Source organism: Aulostomus chinensis, chromosome 3 (assembly GCF_037954235.1).
Source record: "Aulostomus chinensis isolate RoL2024-O1b breed Wild chromosome 3, RoL_Achi_v1.0, whole genome shotgun sequence".
Lineage (NCBI taxonomy): Eukaryota > Metazoa > Chordata > Actinopteri > Syngnathiformes > Aulostomidae > Aulostomus > Aulostomus chinensis.
Genome location: NC_141322.1, coordinates 11,827,567 through 11,841,579, shown reverse-complemented (window position 1 = coordinate 11,841,579; position 14,013 = coordinate 11,827,567). Strand labels below are relative to the sequence as shown.

General features: G+C 44.2%; 1 long non-coding RNA gene across 1 annotated transcript; it reads left to right on the top strand.

The window, feature by feature from the left end:
* Positions 1–3,422: 3,422 nt before the first annotated feature.
* Positions 3,423–12,413, top strand: LOC147267687 (uncharacterized). The gene is made up of 4 exons (XR_015112278.1): positions 3,423–3,449; positions 4,788–4,925; positions 11,416–11,506; positions 12,330–12,413. It is a non-coding gene; the product is annotated as an uncharacterized LOC147267687 (long non-coding RNA).
* Positions 12,414–14,013: the final 1,600 nt, after the last annotated feature.

The window sequence follows — 14,013 nt, the reverse complement described above, 5'->3', positions numbered from 1 at the left end:
AAGACCATCTAAGCAGGGACCGTCCCCGGAGGTTCCCAATTCACACGCACGACTTGTTTAGGTTTGTCAGGTCTGTCCAGAGGTTCCAGTTGACAGGACAGCCCCTCTTTTCACCAAGGTGTCCAAGACATATGGTCTGATGATACAATAACAAAATCAGTCATCGACCATCATCCTAGGGTTTTCTGGTACCAAGTACACTTTAGAGCATCCCTATGCTAGGACATGGTGCTAGGACATGGTGACAATACACTGTATGACATGCACAGAAGTCCAATAACAAAACACTGTTGGGGTTGAGATCAAGGAGGTACGCTTCTCCCAATCATGCCCCTCAATTTCCCCACTTAGGGATGAATAAAGGTTTATCTTATCTGAAGTGTCTCCGTCATTGCCCATGGTGAAATCCCTAACAGAACTGCAGAGTCCCCTACAGGATCCGTATGCAGGGCTCCATTCAGGGTCTCCAGTGCCAAATAGTCTGAACTGCTGTTTGGTGCATAAGCAGAGACAACAGTCAGAGTCTTCACCCCTACATCACCCTAAAGCCAGGTTTATGTTTCTGTGTGGCATCGACGCAGACCCCTACGCGGACCCTACGCCGTAGCCTGACGTGCACCTCCAAAAAATCCTGACTACGCGTTGCGTTGTGAACGTCAAGGACTGTGATTGGTCCGCTAGAGAAGGTTGCCGAATGCATGAACAGGTGGAAGAACCTCCGACAAATATGTGTGTCTCCAGAAGAAAATGGCCACAAGAAGTCATTTTGGTCATGTTCAAAGTTTACAGTTTGATTCATGAAAGCAAACAGTCGTTCAAAGAAACGCACTGGACTTTCTGTTGTAAATAGTTTTGTTTTGGAATCCGACAAGAGCCCCCGAAACCATACAAAGACACAGCCACACCCCCTAGCGGCTTGGCGGTGAATTGCAGAGTAATGCGTTCCCTCGACGCAGAACTTAAAATGCTCAATGATGGCGTAGGGTCTACGCCATTGCCACGACGCAGAAACATAAACCAAGCTTTAGGCGTGAGGAGGTGACCTTCACCCCCACCATGGTGAACTCAAATGTAGTGGCACTCAGCTGGGGGACTCATTAGTATCCCCACACCTGCCTGGTTCCTCCCCTGAGAGGGGACCTTTCACATCTTCAGAGCTATGTTTTGTAGCCCAGGTCCAGTCTGTCGAGGCCCCCTGCCTTTACCACCACACTTAGGGCAGCTCACCTGACCACAGCTGTTCTCTCCAGTAGTGCTGGGTCTTGCAGGAGCAGAAGAGTCTAAGACATACTTTCCAGCTGTGCCTGGTGTTAGGCTCCGGGAAAAACCCAGCCAACAGGCACTCGCTGACAGGCCCACCATCTGGGCCTGGCTGCAGAACGGGGACCCAGGCTTCCTCTGGACAGGGTTTCTTTTCTTCTTTGGTCTTTCATGGAGTTTGCCCCTCACCATTACTCATTAATGACAGCTTTTCAAAAGGTTTAAAATACAAGTTTGGCAGCAGGTAATGGGTCAAGTGCACAGCAGCTGTTGCATGATATTAATTTTTGTTCCAGTAGAGATAGGCAACACCAGTTAAATTCCTAAATTCCTACTAAATGTTAACAGGTGATCCAATCATGGTTGGGGAAAACAAACAACAGTGATCCGTCCATTCAGTCGCTGATTAACAATCTAATTGCTAATTGGAATAAGACTAGTTTTTATTACGGAATACAAAATGCTTGATAGTAGGTTGAATTATAAAGAATAGAGGCTTGGTAGCTTAAAGGGATTTATTCACAGAGCACAACACGCCACAAGCAATACCAAAATGATTAATTTACAGCTCTTGGTAAAGTATTGTTGTTTGGATGCTCTCACCTTTCCCTCGTCAGCATTTAGGCCATGAAAAATGCAAGTGTCATCTGTGACTACGAGCCACAACAAACCACAGCGGCTGTGATGAATAGATACCGTATCTCCTTTGCTATAATTTTGTGTTTCTTGCTTTCTATGAAATGTAGATTTATAATGCAACATGTTAAACATTTCTGTAGTGATGCTTCCACATGTGCCACCCTGTGTGGGGCGACGCATCTTGTGCTAGCTCGTGTATTCATATACACAAGAATTTTGTGTTTTCTAGCTTCACTCTGTCGCGCCTCAGAGCCACATAACGACAAATAGTGAAGGACCTACCGACAACAGCCAAATGAGAACCAGACCAAATGACTTGGGCCAAAAAAATTCCAGGCCATAATGATGACGGGCCAGGACATCAGATTATCAAAATAGGTTCATTCAAATGCTAAAATGTGAAATTGATTGATAAAAGTACTGTTAAGAGTATCTTGACGTACACATGCTAAACATTTGTGGCTAACAAGTAAAAAATGTTCCAATCAAAAAGTCAGCGACACCCATAAGGCAAACAAGGAAGACTGGAAAGTCAACTTCAATCATCCAAGCTGGTTTCTTGTCAATTAAACATAAGTTTATTGTCGCTGTGGATAGTGGTGATCAATCACAGCCGCTTTTGCATATTAATGACATTTCATCACTTCATGAACTGCTGTCTTGTTTTAAATGATCTGCTTGGTTTATTGTTTGATCAGCTGATTGGCGAGACATTAGTTCTTAACAGGAGTGCAAGTTGTGCAACTGCAGACACTTTCCACATGTTTATTCGTCTGACGTTAACAGCAGAGGAGAGAGAAATCATAGCAATACAGACTGTGTCTGTTTTTGAGCATGGCACAGAGGTACCAACATGCAAAATTCAAGCACCAGCAGTGAGTGTTATTTATTTGCAGGCCAGATGATGGTTGGGTTTGTGTGTTAATGTTTAACTGACCGACAGTGTGACTGTGGACCCGAGGATGATGCAGTGGTTACAGTCTTTTTAATAAAAGCGCCGGGTCTATTTCTCTATCAATCTGCGACTCAAAGAACGATCTGATTTTTTTTAAAAAGCTGAGTTTTATCCAGCCATGTTTAAGCAGTGTGTCCAATGACCTGCAACACTCTGCTCTTTTGTTACTTTCCAAAAAGAAGCAGGTTGATGGAGGAACTGTAGAAGTGTGTCTGCACTCAGCAACAAGGAAACGTGTCTATGTGTGATGACAGCGGCTGCCACAGGGAGCAGCCCTTCCAAGCTGCATGTATGTGTATGTGGGTGGAGAGACTGTGTGTGACTGGAAGGCCGGCTCCCTGTCAGCTAACGTTGTGGGACACAGGCACCCAATGAGAACTTTTCCTCGTTGAAGAAACACCTGAGCAAGGATATGACACATTATTACTTGTTAGGTACTCGGCCTTGTCACAACTGCAGTATCCATACTTGATACTCATTTCATCTGAGTATCTGGCTAATCCCTAGTTCTGATGTGTCTGGCCTTGCTCCAGCAGAACAGGATTATCCAAGGTCCTGAAACCAGGCAACATTCTCCTGGAAGACTGCGACACAGGTATGAGGATAGCAGTTGCACTCTCTAGAAGGAGTTAACTTCATGGATGATGCCGATTCATTCTTGACTCTGAAATAAGAGGGTGCCGGAGATTCTGATGGGAAAAAAAGTGCAGCGCCAAAATAGATATGTGGGTCTTTCAAGACAGATGCAGCAGGACATGTTTTACCTGTAAAATGAAGGTGACGGATGTCCATCCTGTGGAGCCACAGGCTGCAACAAGTGTATATAAATATTTTATTGGGTGGGGGGGTTCCTTTTGCATGTAATTCTATTAAGCAGGACAGGGTTACAACCTTGAGAAAATCCTGAATTCAAGGGACTGTTTTTTTTCGTGGAGTTTATCGAGTAATGCCTTGACTTTGAAACAGAGAAGCGGTTCACAGCAGCAGAAGGCCTGAAACACCTATGGGTGCTAAAGGAGGCAGTGCCCCAAAACACAGGAGCAACAGGGGCTACATGGATATTCATATCTGTTCTTTAGGGATGAGCGAGTATACCATTATCTGTATCTGTATAACAACCAAAATTATCTGCATCCATGTCTGTACTCGGAGGTGGCAGGGCTTAACCTGGACACGAGTGCTGTCATCATCCTTGTCTCGTGTTCCTGTTTTACTTTGTAGTTCGTGCCCTGTCTTCCTGTGCTCTCTCCCCTGATTACCATGTGTCTCACCTGTGTTCATTGTAGCCCCTGTGTCTCATTTCCCCCAGCGTATTTAACCTCTGTGTTTCCCAGCGTCTCTTGTTGGATCATTGTGTTCCTGCTTGGTTTTGTCATTGTCATGTCTTACTACCATGTCATGTTCCCAGCTCCTCAGTGTGTCCAGTAAGTTTAGTTTTTTAGCCTTGTTTTATATTGGTTTTGTTGTTACTTTGTACTCTTCCAGGACTTAGGCCTGTTGACCCCTTTGTTTGATACTTTCTTCAGTTGAACTTTGCACGCCTTGCATTGGTACTTTGCCTTTTGATTAAATACCATTTGTTGAACCCCGACTTAAGCTGGAAGTAGATAAACAGGAAAGAGGGTTTTGTTCACTGAACTGGTTCCAAGAAATTAATAGGAATTGATCAGAAGTTGCTACATTTATGATTTATTGGAAAATTATTTTAAAAAGCCTCAGATTTTTTCTCAGTCAAGTCCAACATCTGCATCCCATCAACATCAGGGATGCTGACCGTATCAGAAGCCCCGCAGTTTGCTGCCCAGTGTTTGATCGCTCTGGTTGTTGTGGTTAGTCACGAGCCTACCACAGAAAGTCTTCTTCAAGAAAGTATGTCTTGTGTAATTTTTGTTTTTCCTTCCATTGAATCCACCTGTCTCTCCCTCTCTCAAAGGAACCTCTTCTCCAGAGAGCCCCCAGGATTCACACAACTCCCCCATACCCTGGATCTCACTTCCCTCGGACTGAACATTCCCCACTGCTCTGGGCACGGACCACTCCTCCGATTCCCCGTTCTTGGATCACAGATTCAGTTAGGTGCACACACATGTACAACACTGTCATCATTTACATTTACATAACTACGCCATGCTAGATTTCACACGCGAGACAGCAGCGGCCTCACACTTGCACCACACACTTAGTAAAATAGCACACAATCAATATACATTCCCTTTTTTCTCCTGACATCCATTGTTTTCTGAGTTGTAATGTTGAGCCACTGACTGCTGGTCCACTGTCACTGTCAGACAAAAAACACTCTTTATCACTCTCTGCACTGGTTATTGAAGTGTTTCAGATAAAATGAAAAAAGTGAATGTGTTAGCCTGCATAGGACACGAGTGTTTTGTTTTGTTTAATCGGGTACCTTTGATGTCCCCAGTATAAATCAAGCTCTATTTTCTCCAAAGTTGAACAAATATTCAGGGTTTTTTTTTTTAATCAATTCAATATTTTTTGTGTCATTGATTTTAAATGAAAGAGCACTTTTTTTTTTTTAAACTTTTAAGAGCTTGTTGTGGAATCTCATGCCCCCAGTGCAGTTCACTGAAATTTTTGCTTAAATAAATTCCTTACGTTTTGTCTCCAGTTTTCTGAAAAACTTGAAGAAATGGCTTTGGTGATTATTTTAGAAGAGGTAATTATGTCAAAGAAATTAATCAAATTGTATAGTTTCAAAAGTTTTTTGTGTAAACGTCTAGATTTCTCATCAAGTATCCAAGGTCATGTGAGCCATTATGCTAACAAAGCCAGGCTGAGGGGTAACTTCAGCTCAGAATGTCCACTCTGTCAGTGTTCACCTTATTCACCCAACATGGTGGACACCAACTTAACAGAGTGTATAGTATTGTTGACATGTTAGATCCTTGAAAGATGGAAGCACTAATTATGTGTATGTTTTATTGTATTTGAATGGGATAGCCTGTATATTACCTAAATGCAATGCACGCCTTTGTTTAGCAGTGTCACTTGCACTAATTCCAGCTGAAACACAGCGGCGTTACAGAGAATGCCGTGATGCTGACGCTGAGCGAAGAAGGGTTAACCTTGAGAGAGGGAGAAAAAAGGGAGGAGGGACAGGGAGGATGGCAAAAGGAAGGGTATAAATCAATTGTCTGAGAGAAAGGGCAAGGAGAAAGAAATGGAGAGGCGAAACGAGTCATCGTGGTCAGAGCCAGGCATACACAGGACAACCCTCCCCCTTCAACTCCGGAGAAAGAGACTGTTGGGCCTTCAAGGTCAATGTTTGTAATGGGAACTGTTCTATACATTTTTTGCTTTTAAAACATGGTATTTCATGTTAGAATGTACAGGTTTTATTGTTTATTTTCTCTGTTTTAGGCAACGCCTTAAAGGTGAAAAGAGATAACAAGTGGAAAGAGAAAGCTCAAACAGCAGATAGCATTTTTACAAGCCCAACTAGGTGGAGAGAGAGCAAAGGAAAAATGCATTGGATTAGGCACAGATAGCTGCAGTGTTGTGGTGGGGAAGAGGAATTCTGTGTACACACATCTGCTCCAGGCAAACCCAGATCTCCATACTGCTGAGTGTAAGCAAGGCAGTTCTTGAATACCTGGTTTCTCATTCTCACAACTGGTTTTCACACTGTGCCCTTCACCGCCGCAAGTTTGCAAAGATCTACAGCCTCATCAGTCTTGGTGGGGTCCCTTTGACGCTTGTACAGATGTAAGGTACACAATGGCTTTCTATCCACGACTCAGTAGAATGAAAAATCTTCACTTTCAGCTGAGCAAAATTGTTATGGTGCTGAAATCCTGCACTAGATGTACAGTGATCCCATGAAAAAACTGTACTTGCTGTTTGTAATTTCTGCAAGAATTCAGCAGGATCAACAAGCTGTTCCAGCAGGACAGGGGCAACCCATTCCAAATGCTGGAATACCCACTTCTTTTCTTTCACTCCCTCATATCCAGAGTGGTAAGAACTGAAAAAAATCCCCCATCACATGAACAAGTAGTATCGATAGATTTAACAGATCAAATTGTTTTGTTACCTGTGGGTGCCTTTAATTATGGACTCACATTCATGTTTGCGGTCAAGGAGGCACACAGCACCCATGGATAAACAAGGATGACACCCAGGCAGAGGCATTTGGGGTTGAGGTGCTCAGTTACAACCACAGCAGTAGAGACCAGACGATAAAATAACTGGCCCTCTTTGCGCTGTTGTTGCTCTCAATGTCTATAAGCAATGCGAATGTGGAATGATAATATGTTTTCACAAATGGGCCTGGAGCAAACTTCAGAACAGAATGGTGCAAAACACACTCAGCAGCATACTCCACATAAAATGGGGACTGAAAAGTGCAAAGACTTCATCCCAAGCAAGGAGATGCTCCAGCACTTGTACTCTGTGGGAGGAACATCAGGGAGCAGAGAGACGATTGCAAAGAAAATGTAGACATTGATGATGGATTGTAGTTGCTCACTTCTCTCTTGAGATCTGGCAACACTGCAAGTGAGTTGTGTCATTTGAGCAGGACAGTGATGCAGTCAGTCCACAAGCATTGCTGAGGTGCACAATGACATTAAAGCACACCTGTTAGTATGATACTGCAGTTATTTACCAAGACCAACCAAACGTACAACCAAAATATTTGTTTTAGATTGCATAGGCAACTGCTTGCAACTAGTTTACCACTATAGCAAGTACTCCGACCCCGAAACAACTTAGTAAAAGAGAGGATTTCTAGTCTGATACCCAAGAGATAAGAATAAGGAGAGATGATTCACACCTTAAAATAACGTGTAATATTTTCAGTGATCAGTCGTCATCTACGTGTCACGTGATTCAGGCTTTTAATACAAGCAGATTCTGTACGGAGGACTTGCACACACAAAGGTCTCCCCACGGTTCACCAAGCTTTATCTTTTTCCATCATGCTCTGCTGCGAGGGCACGGCACATAACACACATTTTAGTATGCGCTTCTCTTAACACTCAGAGAACACACACACACTATAGCACATGTATGGCACAGTACATGCATATAGGTTAATTAAGTGTGTGTGTTGTGTGAAGAATTTTCCTTTTAGATGAGTGTATGAAGTGGTGGAGGATCAGACACAGTAGATGTAGCTCTTGAATCCCATTGTCACTGATTTATTGATTATTTTACGTTTTCCTAAGTTGACACAGGTTCTTAATTTGACATGTCTCCTTTAGTGCTCTGTAAATGTGGTCATATTAAATTCAGCTCATACTAATATGCCCCTGCTGGTTGTAAATTACGATCACAACTGTGTTATTGTGTGTGTGTGTGTGTGTGTGTGTGTGTGTGTGTGTGTGTGTGTGTGTGGCCTACAGTTAGCTGTTAAGGGTTGCAGCAGTGGATGAGTGTTGCCTGATGCTGACCCAGAAAGGACCGTAGATGTGAGCAGCAGTGACTGCTGGCCCATTACTCCACAACCCTACAACCCAGGCTTTTGTCCGTCTGCGTGAGGACATGAATGTTTGCTTTATGGTTGATGTGTTTTCTTTCTGTCAGATTCATGGTGGGATCATGATGAGACTGTAGACTGAAAGCAAGCACCTGTGATGATGAACATATCAGTCTTTGTTTTTCACCTCCCATGACTACGACTACTACGACTGCCTAGTAGTTCCTAGCCTTATCACTCTATTTCTGCCTGTGAGTGTGTTTGATGCCATCCTATTTCTAAAATTAGATCAGTGAGCAGATGTGCAGTGTTTGAGTGTCCCTTTTGTATGCATGCGTTGCCTCACGTATTCATCCGCATGAGCAAGGCTGTGTGACTACATTTATGTGTTCACACAACATCTTGAGTGTTTCTTGAGTCAGCAGGGTGATGGACAGAGGAAAGTGGGTCAGTCGTCCCCTTTCTCAACATTAAGGGCGCGTTTCTACTGGCTCCCTTCGGCTCGGGTCGGGTGGGGACGGCTTAGTACGGGTGTGTTTCCACTAGCACTGGGTACCACGTCAGTGTGGGTGGCCTCACCGGCCGAGGGTTCCCTGGCGTAATTTGTGTGCGACACAACAACAACAGACCATATGGAGGCAGCGTTATGCCTGTTGCTCGGTTCGGGTTTTTGCCTAAACCCAAAGTGAGGGACGACAGACAGGCAGGGCTTCAAGCAGCGAAACAGAAAAGTATAAAAGACTTTACCAAGCGATCAACCAGTATTCCGCCGAGGCCAAGATGATACGAAGTTGACGATGTAAGGGGGTAAGTTATTCAATCAGTGCCCCACTATGTGTTTATGTCCCATTTTAGTCCCCACTTGGCTCGCTTGGAACCCCAGTGGAGCAGGAACCAAAATGGTAGTGGTTAGTACCGTGTTGGGGCCTGTGCAAAGATGGGAAAGATATTTGACTCCACTCGACATGGCTGTGTTTCTGTGGAAAGATAGAAAATGTTCTTGCTCTGTGCACAAATGTCAAGCTTTCATACATCATGTATGTTGGACTTTACACTCAGCTTCAGCATGTAGCATTCCAGCTAACTTTACCTCTCTGTCCACACAGGAATTGAATTATTGACCCTCTGAGCTTTATTTGGTTCCAGTGTTGGTTTATGTGGGTGATGACGTTTGTCACTTGTCTGTCCTCTAACAGCAGAAATAGAGCAGATTCCTTGTGGCCGACCATGGGGCCTGTTTGTTGACATCATCCAAACGCTCTTAACTTGAAGGTGGGGTGTTTCCAAATGGGAACTTTCCCAATTCCTGTTACATAAGAAGAGGAGATTGTTTTTTGCATTACAATGGAATATTTGTGGATTCATGTTTTAATTAATAAAAAATCCAATACAAACATTTTAATCACTAGGCCCTCTGAGTTTTTAGAAAACTTTCTTCTTGTTTCTATTTAAACATTATAGTTGGTGGGGGAGAACACACACACACACACACACACACACACACACACACACACACAATCACTGTCCCTACTGTCCCTCACATGTAATGATCCTGAATGACATCTGCCCCCTGGTGGCAGAGATCCTGATCTGGCCCCCTCCTCCAGGTGAGACGGACTGTGGCCGACCTGCTTTCTGTTATTGAATGACTTGTTGCCTCGTGGCCGGTGAGAAGCCTGGAAGTGTGTGATGAAGATGAAGAGTCTCAACAGCAGGGCTGCAAGTGGACAGAGTCTGAATCCTCAACAGCAGTCATTGATTCTCCCTCTGCGTTTCATTCCACACACAAACACATAAACTAAAACAGTCATTATCATTCAGCTTTTTATCATATATATATGTTTCCTCCTGTTGCTGATGCCCCCCATCCATGTGACCAGTGGTTGGTCTGTCAGTGCAGCGTTCACCCACTGCCCGCCTGGCATGACTGCGTGCGTCCTCTGATTACACCCCAGCAGTCGCCCATTTATCCGGCTGTGAAGGGGGATATGGGCGGAGCGAGGCCAGACGATATTACAGTAAAGATAGAGTCATCTACTGTGGAACTTACAAAGGGATGCCAAGTGTTTTTACACTTGAGATCTAGTTTTACACTTGAGACCGTCACATTATATATTGGTCAAAAAAGTCCTCACCTCTGACCAGTAATGAGTTGCATTTTAACAACTGTGAATTTTACATCTCAGAAAAGGGAATGATTACCTGTTTGAGGGGATCTTTGGCACTTGGAGGAGGACACTAATGTCAGGGGTGTAGCTGCCAGTGGCAAGTCTAAGGCGGGGAGCAGTGGTCATCTGTCATGATGGATTTGAAGTTGAGAGAGAGCAGATTCAACATACTATAGGTCAAACCAATGTAGCCTGCTACCAGAAATGCTCTGTGGATATTGAGCAGCAGTAGAACAAATGGACATCTTGACGTGCGGTGTTGTGAGATGCAGCAAAATGGGATTGCAATCCAATGTCCGTGTGGTCACTGGAGATGTATGTTCATAGCAGGTCTATGAGGACAACTTAGATATGATCGCTGTCAGATCACTAAAAACCCAGATGCTAATGCCAGATGTAAAGGGGGCCAGTGACATCCACATCAATGTTGGTGCCAAACAGGACACACATGCTTTTGGTGACTGTCTCCACGAATACAAAGTCTGTCCAAAATTTTTTAAGAGCGGATGCAATAATCCTCAATTGCTCAGTGTAACAGTCTCTTTCAAGATGAGCTGCATCTTTGACTGATGCTACATTTCTGCACGCATACTTTCATAGTGCAGGTCCTGGTGCTACAGCTTGGTTGAAAGTAGCTATAGTTTGCTGTTGAAAGTTTTGACAGAGCTGATCCTGACAATTAATGCTTTGTCTCTGCTGGATGTTTAATACAACATGGTGTATCACTCACTCAAGCTGGCTAGCTAATAGGGATGGGAATCTTTGGGTGTCTCACAATTCAATTTGATTACAATCTTTGGGGTCACGATTTGATTAAAAATCGATTCTGAATTCAAACGATTCTCAATTCAAACAATTTCCGATTAAAAAATTGATACAGTGTTGATTGATTAGTGAAACATCTTATTCTTGTTCACAGCCGTGTGGCTTCTGTTTATGACTCTTGTCTGTAGAGCACGAGACTCCAGCTGCCAGGTATCCGTGATGTAATGAACAGTGAATGTAATGAAGGACTGGGTTGCTCTTGATGTCCATGTATCACAGGTAAGAGCTACCCTTGTTGCTTCGAACTACCATGTCCTCTCAGCAGTGTAGAGTGCCAAGCCACTGCTGGTACGCATTGATTTTGTGATTGACCTGTAAGCATCTCGCAATCGACCCGTAAATTATGAGCCGAAACTCTGGTTTAAGGTAAGAAAAGGGCATTAATCATTTCATATGTGACCAGTGAGTTGCCATTCGCACTTAAAATGTGGGATCCTTCACTGTAATCCCTAGGCTAGCTTAGCTAGATGCTAATATGGAGGAGTGCTCACTTTTGGTCAACACTGGGACAGAATGGCATTATACACTGTTAGGAGGCAGGCAAAAACTGTTAGCTCAGTCAGCTTTGCATGATTTCCACCAGCCACGAATGTGAGAGGATGGAAACTTATTGTGGGGGGTTGAGAAGGAACAGGGCATGGTGTTCCATTTATATGCTCATAGGAGATGACACTAGCAGGCTGCTGCTAACCTCACTCTATATATGTTAAAAGGAGACGTGACAGGAGTGACAATGTCGACATTTAACTAGTCAATCTAACTTCAGTTTGAACTTTTGTTATTGTTCAAACACTTGCCTCTATGGAGCCCATGTAACACAGGCGCGATCACACATTACCGAGCAATTTGATAGCTGGTTAGCCAAAGTATGTGACAACCCTTTCCTCTGCTCACCTGCTTGAACTGAAACAACAGCAGCAGGGAATCCAACTGCTTGGTGAAATTGATCACAGCAATCAATGGTGAAGCCACTGTCGCTGCTGCAGCAGAATGAGGAGGCATCAGGAGTGCTTTGATTTGTCTGTGATCCATCTGTCTTTAGGCAGGACCGAGCTACAGGATCAATATGCTACAGGCAGCTCATATTTCACCAGTGGCCCAGCGGAGAGGAGCAAGCAGGAGGAGAAGAGAGGGGAAATGAGATGATGACATGGCTTTGCAAGGCTCTTGTGGGTCAATCTATAGAGCTGATACTGTGGAGCAGAAACAGGTGATCTGCATGCAACCAAAGGTGAGAGGAGGAAAAGAGAGAGGAGTTTTGGGTGTGACGAGGGAGTCAATAGTGCAGCGGAGGCTTATACGCTTCATGGACGGCGGCGCGGCCTGACAGCTTGTCGATTCAGTGAATTTATAATGAATGTTCTTTTATTCTCCTCTTTCTCTCTAACCTTTCTCTTCTCCTTTACCTCCCTTCTTCCTTTTTGTCCTGTCACCTCCTTCCTCGCCTCTTTTGGAGTATCACCCCTCTTCTTCCCTCCTGCTCTCCCTCCCTGTCACAGACCCGTGTAGCCTATCATCCTGAGAGTAAAAACAAAGACTTATATGAAAGGCGCTTCAGTGCATTTCTCCCTACCCCTGCTGTTGCGGTGGCCTAATGATGCAAATGTTAAGCTGCCTAATGAGCAGGAGTTTTTTTTTACCAGCTAAAGTTGGACAACGCGGTCTCATGAATAATATCACTGTGTCAGATTCAAGATGTGTGTATCTCACATCTTGCAAATAACGACCATTACAGATGGTGCTTTCTGCAAACAAACTGTGGTCAACAATAGAGTCCGAAGGGGCAACTGAAAATTCAAATGGAAAGCAATCTGCTCTGACTGAGGTAACACACACACACACACACAGGAGGGGGGGGGGGTATTTCAAAAGTTCAGGTGGAACTCTGAACGCCCTCTCACCTGCACAAGTCATAAACTTTTGACTCAAGAGCTCATCCTAACACACATGCCTTTAAAGGAGAGCGAAACACAGGCCAAGAGACGTTGGCTCTGTGTTATTACAATAACCCCTATTGCTGCTTGCATTTCCCTCCCTCCCCGCTTCGTGGCTTAATCCTCCATGCTTTGCCCTTCAGTTTTTCAAAGACAGCCTGGGGGCTAGAATTGCCCTTTGCTGACTTATGGCTGACAGTGAATAAGTTCCCCACTCGTCCGCTTACTTTTATCTCTGAGATCATACTCCGAGTGGGTCAAGATCAATGGTGCTCCCTGCAAATCTGCGCCGACTCCAGTTGCTTCTCATTGACCTTACATAGGGCTAACTGAACACTCTTGCACTCATCCTGCAAGCTTCTTACTTCAACGGATAAAATTCTATTCATTCCATCAAAAAGTCATCGACCATGTTGGTGCAAACCAGCTTTTTCAAGGCCTCGAATTGTAAGCTGCAGTCCTGACATGGAAGAGGACATTCATTGAGAGTTAAATGGTACAGGTATTTTATTTCATACAGGACATATTTGCCAGGATGATCTCACAGAGAAGACCTCAGGTGACCCCCACATGACCTGGCGGTGGTGCGTAATGTGTTACGAATCCATTTTGGTTGGTACAGAAATCCCTTGGTTCATTAGCCAGTGTTAACAGTAAACAATTACTTGTATAGCAGTCTGAAATGTTATAATCTACATGAGGGTCAGCAGTTTGATTCCAGATGCCAGATGAGGGTTACGTGTCCATCTGATGCAGCCTCTGGTTGGTCAGGGTGCCTGTTCAGGTGGGAGG